This window comes from Leptonychotes weddellii, chromosome 11 (genome assembly GCF_054177405.1).
Source record: "Leptonychotes weddellii isolate Sample4059 chromosome 11, ASM5417740v2, whole genome shotgun sequence".
NCBI lineage: Eukaryota > Metazoa > Chordata > Mammalia > Carnivora > Phocidae > Leptonychotes > Leptonychotes weddellii.
In genome coordinates, this window is record NC_138379.1 from 65,250,019 (window position 1) to 65,276,464 (window position 26,446).

Genomic DNA, 26,446 nt, shown 5'->3' on the forward strand with positions numbered 1-26,446 from the left:
ATGTCCGAATCAGTAGTTCTAAGAATGAGAACCCAGCAGGTTCTTTGTGGATGAATAAATAGCCTTTAAAGACAAGCCTCTGTAAGTGGCCATCCCCAACCACCTGTGACAGAAACAATTTTTCATTTGCAGCACAGAAATGCATGAGTTTTCTGTCAAAAATTACTCAGTCAGAAATGCAATGCTAGTTTTAAATGAAGGTGTCATGTCTCTGCCACCTTAGCATGTCTATAAACAGTGAGACCTGTGTCTGGTTGCAACATTTATGATTCATTTGTCCTTTGGTGAATTAAAATGTTTGACATTCCTGCATTAGGCTGTAAAACGCAGGAGGATGTTAAGTGGATAGTATAAAACTCTGTGATTCATGACAGAGAGAAATGAATGTACCATATTATCTGATCATCACTGCACCAGTTTAGAGCCACTTATCTGCTTTCTTTACATCTGGTGTATAGAGATAGACTATCTTTAACGTCACATCCTGAAAGTGCTGATGAATCATTCCTGGAAGTTTTCTGATTGACACTTTCTCAGGCTTTACATTCTAATGTTTTAACATATCCAGTTGGGATTATAACGCTGTGGTTTTTCAATCGCCAAATAATTAGATTTGTGAAAATGATATAACAGTAAGGAAGAGAGATTTTTTTTTACCCTTATTGATAGCACCTTGGTTATCTTTTTAAAAAAAATCTAAATGCTATTGATTTGGTGGATTAAATTTATGACTGTGCAGCATAATTCTCTATAAATGAATCTCTGCCTTTCCCAAGGGTGCCAAACACACTAGCTGACAGAAAATCATTTAGTAGGAAAGGGAATGTTTAATGTTGCCTTGGGGCACAGCTCTGGTGCTCATGTTATACATACTTTTCATGCTGGAAGGAATTGATAAGTGATGCCTCCAAAAGTAAAATATTCTGATGTAATTGAGTCTAGGATCAACAGAGATAAAAGTTTGTGAGAACAGATAAGGCCCTGTTAGAGGTTTCCCATGAGGGATGTTTGTATTTATTTGGGGAACTGGGAAAAGGTGAAGGGATTTTCCTGATTCTTCATAATCAGATTCAAATCTTGCTTTTGCACAGGTGAGCTATAAATAGGTATTTGAAAAGCTGCTCTTGTGGATGGGCTTTTGCTCCTGCCGGACTCACTCTCATTCCAATCACATCTGAAATGGTGAAAATCAATGTGAAGTGATGCCGCAAAAGGTCAGGAGTGAAAAAGGGTTCAGCACAACAATAATTTAAAGCACCACAAAAGGTATCTCATCAACTATTAAGCGATCAATTGAACCATTATTTTTTTTTTAAAGGTTGTTCTTGACCAGTCTCCCTGAGAGTGGGAAGGTTGAGACTGTGGAGGCCACAGGAGAGAACATGCAGAGGGAAGCACTGTCCAGTGGCTTGTCCTGATTAAGAATCCATGCTGGGAGGCTGCAGTGAGAGATGAGGAACAACAAAAGCTTAAAACTTTGCTGACTCCCGAATCCGAATCCTGTCCTAATGCTGCCTTCTGTGATGACTTGTTGGTGGGCCATGGTACATTAGAATGTTGTCCTCTGCTCTGGAAGACTTACTACTCCCTCATCCTTCTTTAATCCTAACAAGGTACATTAGCCAGACAATAGAAAACTATACACATATAAATCTATTTCTTCCCCTCGATTTTGCTAGAATTATCCTGTTGGACCACTAAAAAGTAATTTTCAATTTTTTCCTTTCAATTATCACTTCTCACATACTATAAAAATGCCTGAGAAATGAATAATTGAGAAATTGGTACAAAAATGATTCTCTCCTGTGACCTTGCATCACCTGCTAACTTTAGGTTGATTAGTGGGTAAGTTATAATAGTGAACATATTTCTTGAGCAAAAAGACTCTCACACATGTGCAAAGAAATAGTTTTATTTTTACCTTTAGAAGTGGTTTTGTATTTTTACAATGGGACCGGCCTTTGCCTCCGTTTCTCAAGGGGCTTTATGATGTTCTTCTGCTTTCTGTCTTAACCCTGCTTTTCACATTATTGTCAACATTCTTAATCATCACAATCAATGTTTCTTGAGGACTGGTTTTGAATACTCATGGGTGTCAAAGACTTTTATTTTAATAGAGCAAATATTATTATCTTAAATTTCTATATTGATATTACCAATTTTATCTTTCTAGCTGTTCTGGGGCATTGGAAGATATTGATACTATCAGTTTTATTTTTCTAGCTATTCTGTGGCACTTGGAGAAGTTTTGACTTCATCTGAGGCCTCAGAAAGCTTCAAAGGCGTGAGAAAAAAGTTGACAATTGTGTTGAATAAGTAATTATGGCAGGAGTAAAGAAAAGAATCAGTTAGGGTATTTAATAAAGTAACCACACATTGTGGTTTGCCTAGGATGGTCCTGTTGTAATTATTAATAGCATCCTTATTCACTCTCAGAGGTGTACTGATTTAGATGATTAATCAGACTTTGTAATTAAAAAAACATAACATGATCAGAGAGGTACTTTGTTAAGTTTTAGGTCAGTCAGTGACTTTTGTCAGTAATCTTTCAATTGAAATGTAAAACGCCTAAATATACACAGATTACAAGAATACAACTTGTCATAGAGGACATATGTGGGTAACTAGCACCCATAACAAGAACTAGAACATTATCAACATTCTATGACCTCTCTTAGCCTTACTTACCCTTTAAAGGCCCATCGCCAAATAAAGTAACATTAGGAGTTTGGAGGGAACACAATTCAATTCGTAACAGTATGTCTGAGAGATGTCAAATGAATGACATTGCTGGATCAGAGTGAGCAAAGGAGGGATAGAAAGAGATGAGATCAGAGAGGTAGTGGGTTTAAATCATGTGAAGTATGATGCAATATAATAAGAATATTGGATTTTGTTTCTAATAGCATGCAAAACCGTTTGGACAGTTTCTTTAACTGAGGAGATGGGTGATCAATTTTTTAAAAAGGATCCCTCTGGCTGCTGTTTGGAAGAAAAGATATAAGCAGGCAAAGATAGAAATGGGGAACAAATAAAGAAGTCACTACAGGGTATAGTTATGGTTGTTTGGACTAAGAGACTAAAATTTTTCCAATGCTTGGTAAGATTCCTTAAAGATTATCTTTTCTTTCTTAATGTGTATGGAATGAATGGATAGTTAAATAAACAAAGGGCATAAATACACTGAAACAGGTGCATGTTATTAACTATATTTTATTTTAAAAAAATCCTGATCAATTCAATTCACATATGAATAAAAAATGATGCATTTTGGCCTTGTGGAAAAAATCAGTCTGATTAACCAACTGAGCCACCCAGGCGCCCAAAAATCAGTCTGATTAAATGACTAAAACTTTTATTTGTAATTATTTGTTTTGGAATAATTTTGTGAGATGAGTTCCAGAAACATCTATCAAGTACTTATTAAATATGATGCACTGCGCTAGAAGCATAGAATAAAAAAGATAAATATCAAACATTGCCTGGAGAAATTTACAATCAGCTTGAGAATTTAAAGAAAACTTCTTGGTGGTGTTGACGCTTGAATGGAATCTTAAAGTTTGAATAGAAATTATCCAATTAAATAATAGAAAAATAACTCAAGATAAAGATAACAGTATGGACAAAATGAGAAGACATGATTGTATGGGATATAAAATAAATTCAGTATATTAGTACATAAGGTGAAGGTCCTGATCATTAGTGATGGAGATAATCAGAGATCACATCTGAAAGTCCTTCTTATGCTATGTAAGACATTTACAGCATACTTCCAGAACAATCAGGAAACATTGGACAGTTTTATATAGGAGAGTGACATGATCACAATTTTAAGTGTTTTGTCAGTCACAGTAGGCTTTTGGTTATGGTAACAAATTAATCCCCAAGTCTTTATGGCTTTGGCTGGAGGAACTAGGGACTCAGACCTAAATATTCACTGAGAAACACTGGCTAATAGGGCTGCAGAGCTCCCCCCCCTGCCCCGCCCCTGGCCTCCGGTTTTTGGTTGATAATGTAGGGGAATACAGACTGGAAACTCATACATGGACTTTTCATCACCTTCACCTGGAAAGAACCACTTCCCCACATATACCACTGCCCAAAGGAGTCATGGCCCTACTCAACTGCAAGAGATCTGGAAAGGCTGGAGTTCTTCTATGTGCAGGAGGGAAGAAGAGCTTGAAATATTGGTGAGCAGCAGTAATTTCTACCACTATTACAGCGCTCTGGGGGCAGTCTGGAAGGAAGGGTTTGAGGGGCACAGTATCGAAAACAGAAGGTATCTAAATGATCTAGGCAAAATGTTATTATTGAATTGTCCAGACTAATAGAGAGATACAGATGAGGCTGAGGAAAATGATATCATAAATGTTTAGGGATGAAAATAATCAGAACTTTATTAATTTATTGAAGTGTATTTGAGGCAAAAATGAAGAGAAAAATCCAAGACTACTCTTGGATTTCTGACATGGGTGATTAGGTAGATGGTAGGATGATTAATCAGACTAGAATAGAATACTGGAGAAACAGGAAGTTTTACTGGTGGGATAGGAAAAATAAATCTTTTGAATTTGTTGATTTTAAGGTATCTTTGCAATAGGAAATGTATAAATATAAAACTGCTGTCAGCCAAAACTGAGGATAAGATTGCCCAAGAGGAGAATGTGACATGAAAAGAATAGGCCAACGGTCAGGCCTTGGGGAATTCCCAGAATAGGCAGAAGGAGGAAACACGACGCAGATATAAATGTGTGATTAGAAATGTAGGAGGGGAGACAGATGAGAGAAGAGTCAAAGAAGCTGGGTGGAAGAGTTTCAGAAGTGAATGCTCAACTTCATTATATATGTGAAGGCCTTTCTACTGAAACAACATAAAGTCCAACTAGAATAGGATCTAAATATAAACACTGAACCTAAAGTGCTAAGAAAATATAGGAGAATAACTTTCTCATATTGGTGTAAGAAAGGATGTCAAAAATCTTAAGCTACAAAGAAAAAAATGAAAATTTAGACTGCATTAAAGCTTCTATATAAGGTAAAAATCTAAAGGTGTCTGTTAGATTTGGCAGTATGCTTACTGAGTCTTTTTACCACGGAAGTTCCAGTGACCTCAGCAGAAACTAGAGGAGGCCACAGAGTCAAGGAAGGGTTAATTTTTTTTTTTTTTTAAGAGGATAGACATGAACATATTTACTGAACAAGAGAAAATGGTCAACAAAGAGAGGTAATTTTAGGATGGACATTTCTTGAAAGATAATGGAAAGGCAATTTAATTATTAGGTAATTTAAATATTAGGACTATTACAAAGTTGAGAGGAATATATATATATATATATTTTAAAGATTTTATTTATTCATGAGAGAGAGAGACAGAGGCAGAGGGAGAAGCAGGCTCCCAAGTAGCAGGGAGCCCGATGCGGGACTCGATCCCAGGACGCTGGGATCATGACCTGAGCCGAAGGCAGACGCTTAACCATCTGAGCCACCCAGGCACCCCAGGAATATATTTTTATTAAAGGAGAATTTTGTCTGCTTAATAGAGGCTTTAGCGATTGTCTAGGCCCTTCTGGAATCGCCTGCTGCCTGATCTCAAGTGTGTCAATGGGGATGATGATTTGGGTCAGAGGGACATGGAGACGGTATTTTGGTTTGGGTTCCTCCAGGAGCTGACCTCAAGCAAGGGTTTGAGTGAAAGGATAATATTTGGGAGATGATCCTAGAAATCACTGTTAGGGAAACGGGAAAGTGTAAGAGGGAGGGAAGGAATACCCCTAAGAGGTACATTATCAATTAGAGCTTAACTCCATTGGAGAATTCTGGGAGATGATAAAAAGAAACCTCATAGTTATCCCAACCAAGGAGTGAGGAATCTGGAGTGTTTATTTAACAAATCCTTGTCTATTACTTGTTTAGAGCCTTTTCCAGAGCATTAACTATTTACTCTGTAGGTAGGCTGAAAGGGAACATGAAGTCAGAAACAAAACCCTCAGACAGAATCTCAGATGTCAGCATTACTGTGCAGAGGTGAATCCGGGAGGGTGTGGGGGGGCCACTGACAGCATCTGCTGAAGGTGGGTAGCTCGGGAAGGGACCCCAGGAGTGCAGCAATGAACACATGTACCATTATGTGGTCTTAGGCATATTCTCTTACCTTTCTGGATTAATTTACAAAAATGGGTGTGCTAGTCTGCTAAGGCTGTCATAACAAAATACCACAGACTGGGTGGCTTAAACAACAGAGATTTATTTTATTTTTTTTATAGTTCTAGAGGCTATAAGTCCAAGATCAGGGTGCTAGCAGGTTCCTGAGACCTCTCTCCTTGCTTGCAGATGGCCCTCCTCTTGCTGCCTCTTCATGAGCTCCTTTGCATGGGCACCCCTAGTGTCCCTCTGTGTATCCAAATTCCCTCTTCTTCTAAGAATGTCAGTTACACTGGGTTAGGGCCCACCCTTATGGCTTCATTTTAAATTAGCCACCTTTTAAAAGTCCCTACCTACAAATACAGTCACAGTCTAAAATACTGGGGGTTAGGGCTTTAACATAGGACTTCTGGGGAATACAATTTAGCCCATAACAGGTGGGTTAGTTTGACAGTCCCTAAAATATATTCTAATAACATTTTTTGCTTTTTAAGGGTCTTTTTCATAGCCTATAGCAAGTTTTTTTCACAATTTTGATCTTTAGGCCTCTTCTCCCAAATGCTGTTTTCTTCTGAATGTGATTTAATCTTCTTTTGTCTACACTAGAGTTAACTCTTAAATGTACAGTCCCACTTCATCTTATCAGTAAGAGATCTAGATTACCGCTTGGAGATACTCATCAAGCATACACTCCACTGTCAAAAGATAAGCTTTCACCATCCTGTCTCTAACATTCCTCCCTGTATACCTTTAGTGGCCTGGGAGGGGCAGTGCTGTCTCATGTATCAGACAAGAAACTGCCAGTCAGGGAATTTGGACTTTTCAACTATGTCTCCTGAAAACCTGAAGCAAGTCACTTAACCTCTCTGTATCTCAGTCTCCACATTCAGAAAATGAGGGTAAATGGGATCCACCTGAGAGGGGTGTGATAAGGACAAATAAAAAGATGCTGTGTCAAGTTTGAGTATTTAAGTATTTTAACAAGAAATGTATGCTATTGGGGAGCCTGGGTGGCTCAGTCGTTAAAGCGTCTGCCTTCGGCTCAGGTCCTGATCCCAGGGTCCTGGGATTGAGCCCCGCGTGGGGCTCCCTGCTTGGCGGGAAGGCTGCTTCTCCCTCTCCCACTCCCCCTGCTTGTGTTGGTGTCTCTCTCTGTCAAATAAATAAATAAAATCTTAAAAAAAAAAAGAAATGTATGCTATTATGTAATGACTTTTCAACTAATGTCTTGATGATTTTTAACTGTCAAAAAAACTCAACTTTTAAACTTGGACTATATCCTCTTGAAAAGTGGCTCTCTCTTGGTGCTGTGTTTCCAGATACCTGGGAAGGAGCAGAAAGAATATTCGAAGTAGTCAGAGAATTTCCAGGTAGACCAAGTGTAATCTACAGTTTGAACAGATATACTTTTCTTTCACATACACTCATAAACACATACACTTTTTCAAGTACATGTAAATTCTGTGAAGCCAAATAAAACGTTTAAAAAAGTTACTGTGTTAATAATAATGTGGTTTATTATATATAATTCAATTACTGTCCAAGAAAACCACAACTACTAGGGTGAGAGTCAATTTTTTTTTCTATTAAGAAGGAGCACTAATACATGAGAATCATAGCTCAAAAATTTAATTTTTGCATTGGAAATTAGTTACTACATGTGGTTTTGTTTAGCAAATCTTCTAACTGAAAATTAAGTGTAATAATGATTATTTCCAAAAGGTTTCATGGTCACAGTCATCTAGCAGAAAGTTCAAATTCTTATTACTTCTCAGATTCTGCTGGGGAAGAGTTTCCAAACTAGAGATTATTCTGACCTGCTTCTTCAGGGATTCTGATTGATAAATTTAGCATCCTGAGTGATTCTGTTGTGTACCTTGGCTTGATAACCACTGTGCTAAACCGCTTCCTTATCAAGTAATCAGTAAGTACTCACTTTTTTTTTTTTTTTTTTATTTTATTTTTTAAATTTATTTGAGAGAGAGAGGGCACAAGCAAGGGGGAGGAGTAGAGGGAGAAGAAGAAGCAGACTCCCTGCGGAGCAGGGAGCCCCATGTGGGGCTCGATCCCAGGACCCTGAGATCATGACCTGAGCCGAAGGCAGACGCTTAACCGACTGAGCCACCCAGGCGCCCCAGTAAGTACTCACTTTCTATTTAAAACCATAGTCTTTGCAAAGAAGACTTGATTTTTTCTTAAGCTAATATTCTCCTTAGTGAATTAAAATGATTTTGGTTTAAATTGCTTGTAATTTTAAGCAAAAATTTATTTAGTACCTTCTAATGATAAAATATTGTTATGCACTATAGCAAATAAACAGTTGATTCATGCTTTCAGCATCAATGAGCTCCAGGCATCTTCCAAAATAATTTAATTAAGTCAGAGGTGAAGGTTGTGCAGAGCGAATGATGAATATGATTGACAATTTGTAGACCTAATCAACTGTATAGTCCAAGAGCACAGGCTGCTTCTTGTAAGTATTCTTGAGAAGACAGAAGAAAGGAAGTCCTTATGCAATCAACCAGTCAGGCTGAATATGAGTAGCTTGAGCTGGATCAAGGGTAAGAATCATGGTTTTTGGTTTATGAAGAAGCAGTATATTCTTGATAAAAAGAATCATGCTTGATCATGGTTATTTTCTGCGTTTGGATGTTTAATGTGTTAGGGCCAAACACGCAGCTGGTTAACTAAGTGTGCTCTATGGTAACCTATGGATGGAAATTGTTCCAGAGTTATTATTTATTTATTTATTTAATTTTTTAATTTTAATTTTTAAAATTTTTTTACAGGATGGGCTTTGGACTGGTAATCTAGTTTGAATGGTAGGGTTTATCATAAAGTAACTCTAAGAACAGTGATGGTCCTCAGAATGTATCCTGTTTGCTGTTTAACAGGTCAGCTTGTTATAGTTTCGTAGATGCTGGAAGAAACAAGACGCCCGGTATAAGACAGAAGCCTTTATTACCCACTATATAGCAAGCCTCATGAGATACATGCTTGACTGATTTCCTCTTGTCTCCCACCCCCATGGAAGTGAAAGGAAAGGACCCAGAGATGCTCATATGTGGTGGGTTTCATCACATCTGAGGAAACTCAAATTTAGGGAACTCAGATATTTCATAATGGAGTGTAAACAAATCTGCCTTTAATTCTGAAGGGAGATATTATCTTTATTACACTGGAAAGTAACCAAACCTACCTTTTCCTCCAGAGGGACACACTATCTCTATCCTCCACAACTGCTCACTACACAAATGTCCTTGGAAATACAGTTTGGAGCAAAGATTGTTAGTGCCTTTGCTCACAAGAAGTACAGAAAAACAAGAAAGATTCATGAAGAATTGTCTTCCAACAGCTGGATTTTCTATAAAGCATAATATTTTACTTAGTCTATATTGTGTTAAGATAATTTTGAGGGACCAATGGTATTGGGTAGGATAAAAGTACCCCCCACCCAAGCAACTGCTTGGTACTGACAATAACTAAATACATTTGCACTGTTTCATTAATTTTGTTAATTGAGTTATGTATACAATAGAATTTAAGTGTTCTAAACAGATTTGATCCCATTCAACCTTTTCTAAGTCATCTTTGATAGGTGGAAATCTAACTCCTGTTTAAATACCTGTAAGACAGGAGCTCCTTATCTTATACATTCATTTTTTTGAGGGCTTATTTTGACTGGGCATTGTGCTAGGTGCTAGGGACACATATATGAAGAAAGAGGCCTTTTTGTCAAGGAGATTTCCCTTTAATAGAGGAAAAAGAGTAAGCACTGTCTCCTATGAAATCATAGAGAAGTATACCCATTGTGACATGATCTAAGAATGGCTTGTTTGGGAGAGGTGAATTTTTAATTGAGTCTTTTTTTTTTAAATTTAAATTCAATTAGCCAACATATAGTACATCATTAGTGTCAGATGTAATAGGGTCTTAAAGGAGCTACATCACCAAGACAGAGGGTAGAGAGAATAGGAAGGGGAGAATATGCATGCAGAGAAATGGACAGGAGAAAGAATGAGGCAAATTCAGGGAACATCAAGCCATTCTGAATTGCTGACAGCTAGGATGTGTGTGGGTGAGTGTTGGGAGATGAAACTGCAGCGTAGGCAGGCATCAGAATAAATGGAGACTTGTGTGTCAAGCTAAGGAGTTTCAAAAATCTATGCTTATGCTTTCTAGAAGGTCAGTGTAAAATCAGACCTAAATTTTAGAATGATCCTTCTGATACCATTAAGGAGAATTGATTAGGGGAGGACTAGAGTTTAGATTAGAAGATTAGAATTAAAAAAAAGGAACTTAGAATGCTGTTATAGTAATCAAGATCTAAATTCAGGGTGTGTCAATAGGCATGGGCGAAAAGACACATTAAAGAGATATTTAAGGAGTGGAATCAATAAAACTTGGTGACTGATTCGATTTTGGGAGTTAGGAAGGAAGTCTGGAATGACTGTACTTGTTTGGAACAGGGTAACAGTTCATGAAAAACTCTGGGGAGAAGAGCAGGTTTATGCGTGTGTATATGGGGGTGATAAGTGATAAAGAGATTATGAGTTCTTCTTGGACATAATTAGTTTGTTCTGGGTAGGATTTAAATAAGATCACTGCAGAGAAGGGAAACAGAGGGTCAAGAACGGAATCCTGGGCAACATCAACATTTAAGGGATAGCTGTATTTGTTAATAATTCTGTATTAACTCCTACAAAGTTGATATTACATGTACAACTGTCATGTCTTCTAAAAACCAAAGGTAAAACAAATAATAAGGCTTGTGAAACAGGAGAAGCATAATGTTTTCTCTCTACTTTTTGAAATAATGATACCCTGAGGATATGTCATTATATGTAGACAATATTGTTGAAATGTGTGGTCCCCAATCTTGCTAAAGCTGGATAAAGGCTTGAAAGTTCTAGAAAAGGAAAAGTTAGATGAATTGTTCTTATAGGAAAAACTATTAGAAAAGTATTTACTTTTATGTAATGGCCATGTTTTAAAAAGTGGACTTTAAGAAACTATAAAATAGAGCTGTTTGCTAAAAGGATATATTGGAAATATTCATTTTGTGCCTCCACACACACACACACACAAAAAGTAGGTTGTTTTCAAAATATAGTTATTTGACCTTCAAAGGAATCTACTTGGGTACTGATTACTATACTATTTTTCCTTCATAGACATTCATTTAAGGGGTTTTTATTATTCTGGTAAAATTGATTTAGTATATAAAAAGACATTCTCTTAATAGAGCTATTCATCTGGAAGGGTTAGCATTCTCTTAGATTTTATTGTGCTCTGTAGTACATTTCTTTACTATGTTATTTTAACCAGGTTTTCACTTAAACAATTTAAGCAAACAATAAAGATATTTCCTGGATTTGCAATGAGAATTCTTGGCCTCTTCAGCACATCCTAGTGTCAATGATAATTTTTGGTCAATACATTTATGATAAGATGTACTCTGTCATTATCAAGCAGTGGAATTTAAAAGTATCTATCATTTTTGTGTTTTTCAGTTCAACCAGCAAATTAAAAACAAAATTGAAAATAATCAGTACTGGTGTGGGTGTGAGAAACATAACTATCTCACTCGTGGTAAATAGGAATACACAAACTTTTTTGGAGGGTTATTAACTAACAGGTACCAAAAGACCAAAAGAGTGTATTGCTTTTGACCCATAAATTGTACTTCTAAGAAATAACTTTAATAGAATCTTTGGGAAGCTGTACAGCTTTATCTGTAAACTTGTTAACTTTTGAAAATTGGAAACAACTTAAAATTGTGTCAGATGAGGGGTGTTTAAATAACTCTTAAAATAAGAGTGGAGGGGTGCCTGGGTGGCTCATTTGGTTAAGCATCCAACTCTTCATTTTGGCTCAGGTCATGATCTTAGGGTCATGTGATTGAGCTCCATGTTGGGCTCTGTGCTCAGTGCAGAGTCTGCTTGTCCCTCTCCCTTCCTCTGTATGCAGAAGTTTCCTTGAGACCTGGTAAGGTCATGCAGGAGACCTGGGAGAATCGGCAGTACAGTACTACTAGGGGTCAAGATAAAAGGGCCAGTGGGTTGCAGACTCCTTCTCAACTAGAGGTGGTGACTGCCATAAGCACAGCTTTAAAAGGCCAGCTCTGGGATTAGAACATATCAGCCACTCTGCTGCTGAGGCTGTCAAAGGTTCCAAAATACAACATAGACTAAATGGCCACTTTATACCTCCATCTATGATGGCCCAGATTAAATTCCCAGATACCATCTCAAATCATTTTGAGAAGGATGGAGGGGAGAGAATAAAGCTAAAAGACTAAAAATTTACCAGAAAGTGATGAATAGAGATTATTTAAACTGGAATGGACTGAGATATAATTTTTCACCATATTTAAAGTTTATTTCTCTCTCTGTGTCCCCCTATTCCATTGTGTGTAAGGCCCTGGATGAAGATTAGATCCATTAGTAAGAAACCAAGATGTTACATTTTTATCAGACATCAGGGTGTAGTGTGTTAAAATTTTCACATCCCTACATCTGTGTATTATATGGTGTTCAGAGTACAGTGTGTTCTGTAGGATCAAGTCTTGTCTTGATTTTAGAAGTAGAAGTAGATTCTTAGAAATGGAATAGATAGTTAGATCTCTAGGGATCCCTCACAGTATGGGGGTGGGGTCTACGATTCTATAGGGTAAACCACCACAGCTGATAGGAGCAGCTAAAGATTAGGTTGCAACCTTAGGGTTATCAATATACCTGAGTGTTGTACTTAATCCACTACTGTTAGTAGATAAATCAAGGCCCATGGAGAGCTAAGTAGAGTGATTTGAACTAATTGTCAGGTGACTGTAGTTCTGAGTTCCACTATGGCCATTGACTTGCTCTAAGATATTGAACACACAGCTAAACTTAAGTTTTTAGCTATTTTATATAATGGCTCCAAAAGGGATGTTGGTTGGTCTGGACTAGATGATACCTGAGATCATTTTTGCATTTTATCATTCTCTGAATAGATTTTGCTCTTGGAAAACCATTTGAAACCCTTTAGAGCAATCCCTCTTGTTTGCCCTTTAGGGAGCTTTATGGCAGCTTAAACAATTCAGAAAGCAAGAGAAGACACAAGAAGGGGATGTAATGCAGCAGTTAAAGATGTGGACTCTGGGCTTGGGCTGCCTGGGTTCAGATTCTGACTCCATCACTTAAATCTGTGTGATCTTACTTAACTTCCTTTATATGTAAGTTGAAGATAATAATAACCTATTTCCTCTTTGTTCTCCTCTTCCTATTGCTCAAGATGTCAATGAAATCTTTGACTCGAGAATGCTACCTATATCTATTGAGCACCTATTATGCGCAAACATTCTTCTAGATGTTCTACTTTCCTACTGGAAGACTGGAAGAAGAAATTTCAAAAAGGAAAAATACTTCTAGGGTTTTTTGTTTTTTGTTTTGTTTTGTTTTGTTTCGTCTTGACAAGGCGGGGTCACATGGTGCCAGTTTATTGCAGTTAAATACCTCTCTCTATATATTATTTTTGTCCACTTTTCCATAAAGAAAATTAAAACACACACACAGACACACACTCAAAGGGGAGCAAAGATCCAGAAACAAGAGGTGCGATGGGACATGACCTCCTTGCTTAGGTCCAGGCTCGGGGGATGGCTTCCCTAAAGGCTTCCCTTCTTCTCAAAAGCACCCTGTCTCAGTACCTCTAGAGACCAAGGAGGCTGTGGGATGTGGCAGGGCCTCTGTCTTCCTCCCTCTTACCTCCAGGCAAGACCACTAGAAGTGTTGGGGCTTAGTGGGGGCTGGGAGAAGGGAGACAGAAGAGGAAGGGAGGATATCATTTCCTGTTTTTTAAGACCAGTGGTAATCTGAAATGAGGAGAGACCTCCTCTTCTTCTTTAACAAGGTGGCAGTGGCCATGAGGGCAGTCACTGCTTCTCCTCCTTCTCATTCTCTTCCCCCTCCCCCTTCTCTTCTTTTAATTATTTATTCATTATCAAAATCTATAGCTTTGAGTTATTTTTGTGTTTATTTTATAAGAGCTTAGTCTAAATGTTAAGTAGACATATGAGACTCTATAGGGACAAGTGTTCTCCATGGTATCATACATGGGGAAGATCCATCAGGATAGGTTTGATCTGGATTTCTGCAATTCCCTGCACTCTAGCTGCGTATCTGTATTTTCTTCTGCCAAGAAAGAAACCATATCCACGTATGCACTTAAGATGACCATTATAGTAGAAATAACACTGAATCTCATATATTGAAAAAAGTAAATGATCCACGTATTATTTATGAAATATGTTCTTACTGGTAGATTATACCATTGAATATAAGAACTGCTGCTTTAGATACTTAGACATTCTGGAATCTTGAATTGGGCATTTGATATAAAATATGAAGCTAGGAAATCTAGGTGCAATTCTCTGCTTTTCTGCTTACTAATTTTGTGCTAATGAGCAAAGCCTCTGATCTCTATGAGCTTCACTTTGTCATAGGATAAGATACAAATATTTCTGTGTTCACAGAATTATTGAAAGACCTGAATAGGGTCACGTAAAAAAAGGTCCACTGCACAAGTATTATTTATAGCTCTTGTTCTTTAGAAGTCTATTTAGATTATCATTGCCTTTATTATGGGTCTTTTAAGGCTATTACTGCCTACTGTTTTATGTTCATTTAAATGGAACATTTCTTTTTCTTTAACTGCCTTTTATAATCTATTAGACAGAATGTGGGTAGTAGACATTATGAGAAAATTTTAATCCTATTTTTTTTTTATAACCCATGGCTCTACTTTTTCCAAACTATATAATCTTTCTTGTTGGGAATGGGTACAGAATGATGGAAAGTTTCCTAAAGGCAGCATGATGTTTATAGCTGCATCTGCTTTTTCTGAGTAGGTTCTCAGGGTGACATCAATCAAATTGCCATCTTTTGGGTACTACATCTAATATGACAAATTCAAAACAAAACTTTTTAAATGGTAAGTAAGCAGAATTATATATGGATTCTTCTACGTACTGGAATTCATTCTTTATTTTCTTGGCATTGAGAAGTTTGTGGGGATCTGGAGACAGTCAAAGCTTAGGAAATCCCAAAAAATGATTCTTGGCATTTACTTGCATTAAGCTCTATATTTACACACAGCCAGTACCTAAGAGATGCTCATCATAAAATGTCTCGTGATGTGTTTGACATGGATACCTATCTAGAAAGGACTGCTTTAAACACTTTCCAGACTTGCACTTCGGACAGCCAAATCAGAATCTCTGAAGGTAGAGCTCAGCAAACCATATTTTTATCACGCACTTCGGTAACCTCAGTGGCTTTTTATAGGCAATAGGGTTTGTAGCAGATTTGTCTTTCCCAGAAATACTTGCCAATTAGTTTCAGTCAATAGCCCACCAGGAAACAAGTATGAAGACGTAGGTCGGAGAAGGATAAAAATTCTAATTAGGTTTTAATAGTGCTGAATCCCCTAATTCCAGTGGGAAAAAAATGATAGATGGTAAATTTGGGTCAAGGCTAAATCTTAACATTTTGTTTGTGTTAATGATCAGTGGATTACTCACAGTCCCTTTCTTTCTTGTTTCAGACTGTTCTGGGACTCTAATTTATGTACAGCCAAATAAATCTTGACTTGCGTGGCAGATGTTTTATTGTTATTATCATTATAAGTGATCACTTTAATTAAACTCTGATTATATTTATTTCACAATGGATAGCTGGCTTCATTGCTTCCTTGGGCTGGATGAAGTAACATTACTTTCATTGGAAATGTGCTCTAAAAAATGGTTATTCTGGTTAGTCTTCCTTGAGAAGAAAACTATTACACAATATTTAAGGAACAAAGCACAGGGATAGGTTTCTTAGGAGATGAATAAGATATGCTCTCTACCCTCTGGGAATTTAATAGAATCTACTCTTCATCAAATATCATTCAATTTCCTGACATTTGATGATCACCAATTCCAACCACCTTGCTGGTACTGTCTGCCAATCAAAAGAGCAGGAAGAGCATTTATGAGGCAATTTGTATTCTGTTGAATGAATTTGGTACATCAAATTCCTGTATGTCCTATTCTGTTGAATGAAGACAAGAGCAGGACAAATTCCTAAAGACAAAATGAACTGTACAGTGCTTCCTAAGCAGTAATTAGATATTACCTCATCTTTTATAATATAAATCTGAAATAGCATTAAACATTTTATGACTCTTGATTTAAAAAAAGAATCAATTACTTTTGGAAAATAATTGTGAATGTTTTATATGATATTTGGGAAATTGCCTAACTATAATTTTTCTTTACTCATCTGCTTCACATAATGACATTATTAACACATACTTTTGGTGTTGGTGTCATTTGAACTGATATTAAAGGTTCTTTTTACAGCTAAGGATTAATTCTTTTCTGCATAGCAAAAAAATACTACGCGTACAGTTTGGTAATGACAAATTATTCCTTTATTTTAAGTACTTCTCTTGAGACCACCTAGTTACCTAGATTTAAAAGTCTCTGCTCTGTAAGTACTTATTTATATAGTGGTTATTCTTTACCGTGGATGCAGCCCTGACCATCATAAGGAAAAATGAGGTAGGACAACTCCTTGGTAGAAATCTGCTCCTGTCACACAGAAGCCCTTCCTTGGGGCCCTATCTCATGCTTTATAACAGACTTCTCTTTGTCATTTGGTGGGAAAGCAACACACGTTCAGTGCAAGAAGTAGCACTGGGCTGAATTCTACAAGAGAAGTATTGATAAAATGTTCTAAGAGTTCAGAAAAAGAAGAAAAGAGTTAGGGTTCCTTTTATTGGCATTTTTCCATTTTGGAAACCTGACACCTTTGAGTTTGGAATCAGAATCAAAATAAAACATTCCCAGGCCACATTGAGTCAAGGGTATCAGCAACAAACTAACAAATATGTCTGTGTTTATATAGCTACTTATATGTGTTGGTTGCTATTAACATATATCAAAATAAACTGATGTATATAATACATACTGTAGGGTAATTTCTGATTTACTAATTATTTAGGTTTTTATGTAAAGTCTCAAGTAAAGATTCCCTCTGATTTCAGTAGGATGTTTATCCTAATAGACTTATTTAATATTTACTCTCAATATTTTTGTGCTCAGCATGGACAGAACAGCACCCAGAGGATGATACCTGGACAGGAACATTCCTGTTCAGATATGGGACCTTTTCATATAATGGATTATCAAATTTCTAATTTCTAGTGACATCCTCAATTATATTGTCAATTCCATAAAATAAATGTATTGTCCAAACACTTAAAAATTTTTCTGACATGAAGAATTTCAGGTAATATTTAAAATAGAATTATTTTGAAACTGTCCTTTAAACAATGCCCTTCACCCTTCTCCCCTGCCCCCCAAAGCTCTTGGTACTCGTTCAGGATGGTGTCATTTTTCTGTTATCATCCCCAGATCCTTTGTTACTTAACCTTTGTGTAATACTCTGTAAAATAGTAGTAGATTGTGACTGTGTTTCTGCATTTGTAGATGTGTATTTATATTTCTACTGGTGCTATCCATCCCACTCCCATCTGTCAACCACGTTGTAAAGATGCTGAAGGGCAGAAATAAAGTTTTCTACTTCAGTTTCTAACTCCGTGGAGTGCCCTGAACATGGTAGGAATTCAATCAAAGGCAAATGTTAGTCAGGTATTAAGGCCTTGCTTTGACATAACGTACTATACACAAGCTGGAAACTGTAATTTATTGCTATTGTCATTTCAGTAAATGGATTGTTACTAGAGATGCTGAAGGGGACCATGGCCTGTTTACCACTTCATAAGAGATTAAAATCATGAGAATGATTTTGGAAGTGAGCTCGCAGAGAATATGAATTGGCTTCATCAATTCACATAATGTTTACTGAATAAATATCTTTAGTGATTTAATTGAATAAAATGAGTAGTTACTAACTCTGGTTGCTGATGGTTTTTATCAAATTAATTGGAAGCTTAATTGATTTCATTAAAATGGTCACATTTCTGGCACATGAATATACCAAAAACCATACCACAGGCAACAAGGTAACATTGAGAGGTTCTCTTCATTAGAGGGAAGAAGAATTGTAATGGAAAATACAATAACTTTATTTAGCACCATTCCTTCAAATACCTCAAATTACATTTACTGCTCTTATGCTGCAAACACAGAGAATAGTTTTATATTTAGGTGGATTTGTTAGATTCTTAAATTGGGATTTATATACATGAGTGGGTTTTTGGCAGTTTGCAAGCCTTCTGAAATTGTGTTAATGAATTTGGATATATGTGCCTTTTTCTGGGAAGAGAGTTTACTACTCCTAGTGGACATGTAATAAGCAAAGAATTCTAAAAGGATTAATGAAAAATGCACATGAAATAAGTATTAATATAGATTAATATTATATATTAATATAGATTAAGATTAATATAATGCCAAAACGATTAATGGCTTACCTATTGGAAAATATGTACTTAAAATTCAATGATTTTAAAAGAATAAATAAACATTTTGCTCGTTGGTCTAACAGAAATACTTATCTTTCACACATTTTGGCCTCAGTGAAAGTTCACAGACAACCGTTTCAATGTTTTTTTTTTAATTTAATTTAATTTTATTATGTTAGTCACCATACAGTGAGCCATCATTAGTTTTTGATGTAGTGATCCACGATTCATTGTTTTCGTGTAACACCCAGTGCTCCAAGCAGTTTTGAAATGGATATCAATTGAGTGTATTGATGCCTGATCCTGCAAGCCAAATGATTTCATTTATTCTTTTTTTCTCATCAGCAACAATATGAACCCTCTGGGAGCAAGAAAAAAAAGCTGTAGGGTCCAGGTGGAAAGTGGCAGATTAGGATTAACATCAGTGGGAGGCAGGCTGCTAAACTGCTTGCACTCTGCATTGAAAACACCCCTGAGAGTTAATACATTTCTGTACCAGGAGAGTTTTTTCAGAGCTCCCATGTCTATGGAATGCTGTCATTTAATCTCAAGTTCCTTCAAGGAAGGTCTGCATTCCTGACGCCTGACCCCACAGGCCTGCAGTTTCTTTGATGACAGATCACCTGGTTCTTGGAAACCCTCCAGGGTTGCAGAATAAATATGAGCTTCATTGTTTTTTTTTTTAATTTTTTTGCTGAATGCTGTGAAGGCTTTTCTTTTGATGTTTAAAGAAGATCCTTTGCCGTCAGGAATGTTGAAAGATGACCAGGCTGTCTCACGTCTGGCCTTCCAACCCCACTGGGGAGAGAATTTGTTTTACTGCAAATGAAATAGTGGGAAAAAAATACGTGCTTCTTGCAGAAGTCTGTGCCTGTAAACAAGGTATCCAGAATACTGTGATGTGTATACAACACAAAGGACTTGTCTAAAAGAGTGTTCAAGTCAGGCTGCACTGAAAAAAGTCTAACTCTCCTGATTACCCCCATTTATCCATTTGTCTGTGTTGATCCCGAATTTCCTGAGTTGTATCCAAATATCTTTGAGCATAACAGACACTTGTGTCTTTCTTTTTTTTTTTTTCTTTTTGTTATCCTTTGAGTGAGTTTTTATATGAGATTTGTGTGTGTGTATGTGTGTGTGTTTAGTTTTTAAAACACTGCCCCGTGTGGATTTAAGGAGTTACTTAAGACTGTCGACATTCTTTTATGTGACCAATCCTTGATTTCTTCAAAGGTATGCTTTTGAAAATTTGAATTTAATTTCACTTTGTGTGATTAAAAATTGTTCTAATTTATCTTGGTAATTAGATGATTATTTAAAAAACAGGGCAATTCTCTGTCTTGCTCTAGGTTTTTGGCTGTTTCTTCTGCAGTTCTGGTTTTGATGCTGGGTAGCCCTGCTTTGATAAACAGCTTAGTGGTCAGGTATGTTAAACACACACTGTGAGACCTGGAAAGAGGCTGGACTCTGACCCTTAGCTTCATAGATGGGAAATTCCAGGCCTTGAGAGAGAAATGACTTGCTGGATGTTTCACAGTGAGGAGAGAACAGGATTCTGAGAAGGCCCGTTAACACAACACAATCAATTCTGTCAAGAGAACAGAGTAACAATTTACTCTGTTATCAATACTAGGACACTATTTGTAACCTCACTTTTCCACCTCACCTTGACTTCAGCTTGGGACAGAGGGGCATCAAGCTGGTCTGCTCAGCGGAAACATGGAAAATGTATGACAGCCTGATGCCCACCATTATCATAGGTTAAGGTTTTGTAGTATCTTAAGCCAAAATCAAAGAAACAGACTTTCCATAATCTCTGAGAGGATGGACTGCTTTTTATCATATTATAGTGTTTTCTTCGGTTGATGTTCATTCATTCCACATTGTCCCATAACAACCACATCTTATTGTAAACACAGTCATTTTTAAGAAAGACAAATTTATTTTGATTTTCTCCTGAGTTCTGGTGTTCTTCTTGTGAGCATTTGGTATCTTATGATCTAATTGTGTTGTTATTAAGAATAAATTTTAGACATAACCCTAGGTTGCACAAAAGTATTACATTTATTATTACTCTTTGCTAAGTCCATATCCAAATCCCTATCCTGCATGGCTTGTGGAAAAATTAACCAAAGTCATTTGGCTTTTCCTTTCCTCCTACTCATATGATTGTGCCAGGGTTTCCAGCTGTCCATCTAGATGTCTTTATAGTAGCTGACTCTTGAACAACACGAATTTGAACTGTGCAGATCCATTTATCCATGAATTTTTACAATTCAGTACTGTAAATGTATTTTCTTTTCCTTATGATTTCTTAATATTTTCATCTTTCTAGCTTACTTAAAAAATACAGTATATAACACATATAACACACAAAATATGTGTTTGTCAACTACTAATGTAATGGTAAGCCTTTCAGTGAACAATAGTTAAGTTTTTAGGGAGTCAAAAGTTAGATGCAGATTTTTGAGTGTGCAGATTTTTGATGTCCCTAATCCCCTACGTTGTTCAAGGGTCAACTGTAGTTAAATACTTTCTGCCAGCTTGCCCTATTGTATCTAATCCTGTAGCTATTCCTTTATTTTGGATGGGTTTATAGGTTTTATTTTATTATGTTATGTTAATCACCATACATTACATCATTAGTTTTTGATGTAGTGTTCCATGATTCATTGTTTGCGTATAACACCCAGTGCTCCATTCAGTACATTTATAGATTTTATCTGTAAAGAAAGAAAATCCAAAATTGGAAGTAAGGCCAAAAAAAATAATTGACTACATGACTTTCATTGTTATGCTGGGGCTTTGTATGACAAGCTTTTCTGATCCTCTAGAATAAAGTATATTTATTTGATTTAGTTACCATTGCATAAGACCTTTTATAACCTTATATGAATAGATTTTATTTTTAAAAATCCAATAAGATGAAATTGTTTTATTGTGAAGGGATACAAATTATTTCTGTTCCGTAAAACAGGTAATTCTAAAGATTGTTTTTCATTGTCCTGTAATACAACATTAACTGGTTTTGTAACTTCACAATTTTATTCTGGAATTCTCTATTTCTTTTTCATTGACTATGTGTGCATGAGTTTCTTTATCCTTCTTTGAACCAGCTTTGTCATTCTGATGATAACCTAATTAATGAGTTGACACACACTCCCCATTTTTTGTTTGTGAAAATTAAGTTCTTAACATTTAAAAAATTATAGTTTGACATACCTTACATTGGTGGCCTAAAATATTTGATGCTGTTGAGACTTTTTCCCTTACACCTGGCTCCAGTGTACATCATACAGCCATTCCTTCTCACTTCTGTGCCTTTATCAGTGTGTCTTCAAAACCTGGTCCTATATGGGTCCTTGTTCTTCTTGCATTACCACCCACAGACTTTTCCAGACTGGAGAAGTCACTTCTACTCTCTCTCTGTCACCAACCCCCCCAAAACTTTTCCTCCCCTCCCTTTACACACACACACACACACACACACACACAATTTTATCTTGTCAAAAGGATAAGGACATTTTAAAACACATCAACCACATATGACTTAGGTTCTTAGTGCTTTTCTATCACACCACATGCCTGAAACACAGACAAAGTATGATATAGGGTTATGTGAAAGTGAGGGAAAAACATTTCTTATTTCAACAATTTTTTCACCACAGCACTGTAGTTTACAATAATCAGTAAAGAAAGAGCCACATTTCAAGATCAATCCTTTGATTCCCTCTATTGCTCAATGTTTTTCTGTGCTCTGATTTTTATTTTGTTTATTTTTCAGAATGATTTTGTGACAGAAGCTCAGGGAGATTTCATACCTTTCTTACACACTATTTTTTATGTTAATGGAGTTATATTATGCACTGTTGCAATTTCAACTGACTGTGTTAATGTAGACGTGTATTCACCTTATTAACAAGGTGGTTTGGTGGTCATTATATATATTTATGTGGTTTTTCCATCTTTCTTGAAGGAAATCATTTAAAAATAATAGTATGTCTTAGCATGAATGAGGAATTTAACAATTTTAAGAAGATCTTTGCCTTTGGTGTCTGTAAACTGTAATATTGGTATAGTGAGAGAGCATGCAGAAATATGAATCTGTATGTCTTTCTTTTCCACACCTCTTTCTAAAACACATATAGTACCTTGAGGAAAATTAGGGGAGTTGCAGGAATGAGAAAGAAAGGTTTTTTGTTTTTTTTTTTACTTCTAAAATATCCATATCTTGAAGCATATATCAAAGGTATATTTTGAATGCAAAGCTTTTGGTAGCAATTTACTGTCCCCCACCCTACTCCTATCCACGTTATCCTGCTCTATTTTATCCACAACACTTATAATTATATAGTTTACTTATTTGTTATGCTAATTGTAGATTTATAAGACAGCAATATTTATTTTTTTTATTTAAAATGCCCAAATATATAGAATAGTGTCTGGTATGCAGATGGCAATTAATATGTATTTGTTTAATGAATGGAAAGGTTCTCAACTATCAAAAGTAAAGTTGCTAAGGTAAATAGAGCACAGAGATGATGCTATAAATATAGACAGGAAGGCATATTTGGAAGATGGGAATTTGGCTAGGCCTAAGCAGAGGGGACACAAGATCACAAAGAAATGAATTTTGAGAAACTACACCACAGTATGTTTCAGATATAAGGAAGCACACTGAATTGTCTCAGTAACTGAAAACTATTCTTAGCCATTGGAATAAGCTCCTGAAGTTACCTGAATATCTTTTCTTTGCTCTCTGGTGATACCTTTCCATTAACAGAAACTTGCATGTTGCTCATGGAACATTCAGCAGAAATGATGTGTGTCCAGGCCTTAAAACTTTGCTGGGCTCCATCTGAACTCCCTCTTACAGGCACACTACTCTCTCTTTTTTTAAAGATTTATTTATTTATTATTTAAAGAGAGAGAAAGAGCATGGGGAAGAGAGGCAGAGGGAGGGGGAGAGAGAGTATCTCAAGCAGACTCCCCACTGAGCACAGAGCCCCATATAGGGCTTAGTTTCACAATCCTGAGATCATGACCTGAGCCAAAATCAAGAGTTGGATGCTTACCTGACTGAGACACCCAGGAACCCCAGACAGCATACTTTTTAATGGCCCTGTATATTATAAGGTTTCTAAACCAGAATTAGGACTTCGAAATTCAGAGGGATGTTGATGGTTTAGAAAAAAAAGTTGAGCTTTGTTACAAGTTAAATCCATTGTTATATTGGTGATAATCATTTTCTCAGCTTGTGATGTATTAGAAGCTTTCAATAAGAAAACATAGGCCCTCACTTTTACATTAAATTTTAAGTATCAATACTTAAGGATAGTGTGACTTAAGAAAGCACTGGAGACTTGCCTGAAGTAAAATGTATAAAGTATGTGGTGATTTTACAATCTGTTCTCAAGTTTTTTGACACTCTTTCTATAAAAGGATACATGACTTGTGAATCTTGAGCCGACTGAACAAGTCTGGCTACACTGAAGCCACCATGTGAGAGAGATCATATGGAGAGACTACAAAGATCCACAGAAGAGATGCTCAAGGAGCCCCACCTGCTCCAGCCCCAGCTGTTTGATTGCTCATTCAAAAGAATGAGGAAATCTTTGAGATGCTTGAAATCTCTGCTACATCTGACTATAACGCATAAGAGACCCCCGGGCCGGAACCACCCAGCTGAGTGTCATACTAATTACTGAACCACAGAAACAATGACAGATAACAACTTCTGGTTTTAGCCACTAAGTTTTGGAATAATTTGTTATGTAGCCATAATAACTAGAAGAAGCTACCTGACAGAAGGCAGGGGTGGCCAAGAGTTTTATTCATTCATTTTTTCAAAATATGTTGTACCAACTGTGTGTCAGGTACTGTGCTAGTCATTGTTAATACTAATATTGATTGGATACAATTCTTGCTCACAAAAACTATGCTTTTTTTTTTTTTAAGATTTTTTATTTATTTGACAGAGAGAGACACAGCGAGAGAGGGAACACAAGCAGGGGGAGTGGGAGAGGGAGTGGAGCAGGGAGCCCGATGCGGGGCTCGATCCCAGGACCCTGGGATCATGACCTGAGCCGAAGGCAGACACTTAACGGCTGAGCCACCCAGGCGCCCCAAAAACTATGCTCTTAAGAAAAATATGGTATATACTATCATATTATATATATATATATATAGTATAGTATATATAATATACTATTATGTTATAGTATAGTAATACTATAAATAGTAAAACTATCTATTTATAGTGAAAGAATGCTATTACAAGAATGGGAAGAAAGTTTAGGGTGAATTAGCATTTAAGCCTCTTTTGGGTTAAATAAATTGATTCTTTAAACCCTTCTTTATGTTATGGACATGTTTTTCTGTAGTAAGACATTGAAAAAGGGAAGAGATAAAACATTCCTTTTTCCTGCTATCAGTTATATTATTTAATATGTATTTGAAATAACAGTATATATTGAATACATATTAAACATATTTGTTTAACATACATTAACCACACAGGCAAATATTTTAAAAATGGAAATGAAAAATAAAAAATGATAACATTTGATATTCTCATATAAATTATCAGAATCATTGGTCTTAATTTATTTTCATATTACTAGTATATAATATTACAAAAGGTTCTCCAGAAGTTATTTAGTATCTAATATAAATGCAGTTGGTCTTTGTATGAAGGTATAGCCAGTTTTATCCCAAAAAACTCCTAAAATTAAGGTAAAATTATTATTACCAACAGTCATTAATTTCTAATTTTATGAAATTGGAGGAAAGATACATGCTAATATACAGGGTCTGGCTTTAGAAATACATGGTATCAGTTAGGGTCCAATTAAGGAAGCAGAACTCCTATGAGTAATGTGTGATAAGAGATTTATTATACAATTTCAGGAGGAGCCGAGGAAGTAAAAATTCTAACACAGTTGCTGTGAGGTCAGAGAGAAGTTACTAATCCACCTCCTAAAGCACTGAAACAGTGAACAAGTAATGAACTTTCTGGATATCTGACAAGCAAGCTGCCGCTTGGGGACAACGAAGGGCACTGGTCTGTGCTGCTTCTGTGCAGTTAACACCTGTGTGGGCACACAGACAAGCACCTGCTGGTGGGGCGAGGCTGTTGTTGGTCCACTTGGCCAGTAGTTGGGAAAGAGAACTAGACACAAGTTGGAGAAAAGGGAGGATAAACTGGGTCCACCTGGACACCTTTGTGTCTGTCCATTACAACATTAGACCCTGAAGTCCTTGGGAGAGTGATAGTCATTGCTACATTTCTGCCTCTTGAATCTGATGCAACTATCTCGGTTGCCCAATTCTAACCTGTTTCCATATAGGGAAGGAAATTCTGGAACACATAGTTCCAGCTTTATGAAGTTGACAATAGGATGATCTGGCACATCCATATCTGCATATTTATTTTATTCTGAGGACCTTATCTATACCTGCAAAACATTTCAATAGTTACACTTTTTAATCTAAAGGATATTAGTGTGTGTATAACTGTCAGGTATGTGGGTATTTCCAGTAATATATTTTACTTTTTCCTGTTCATCATTCATGTTCTCACTGAAACATAATTTGGCATTTTAACGACGGGTCTTTTTAATAAATGATGTTTCTTATTGATCAGTGCTATAGATGGGATATTATATCCCACCAAAATTCATGTTAAAATTCTAACCCTCAAAATGATGGTTTTAAAAGGGGGGGTTTTGAAGAGGAGGTTAAATCAAAGCTGTCATGAGTGGGATTAGTGCTTTTATAAAAGTGGCCTTTCCACAATATGATGACAAAGTGAGAATGATTGTCTCTGAACCAGAAAGTGGGTCCTTACCCA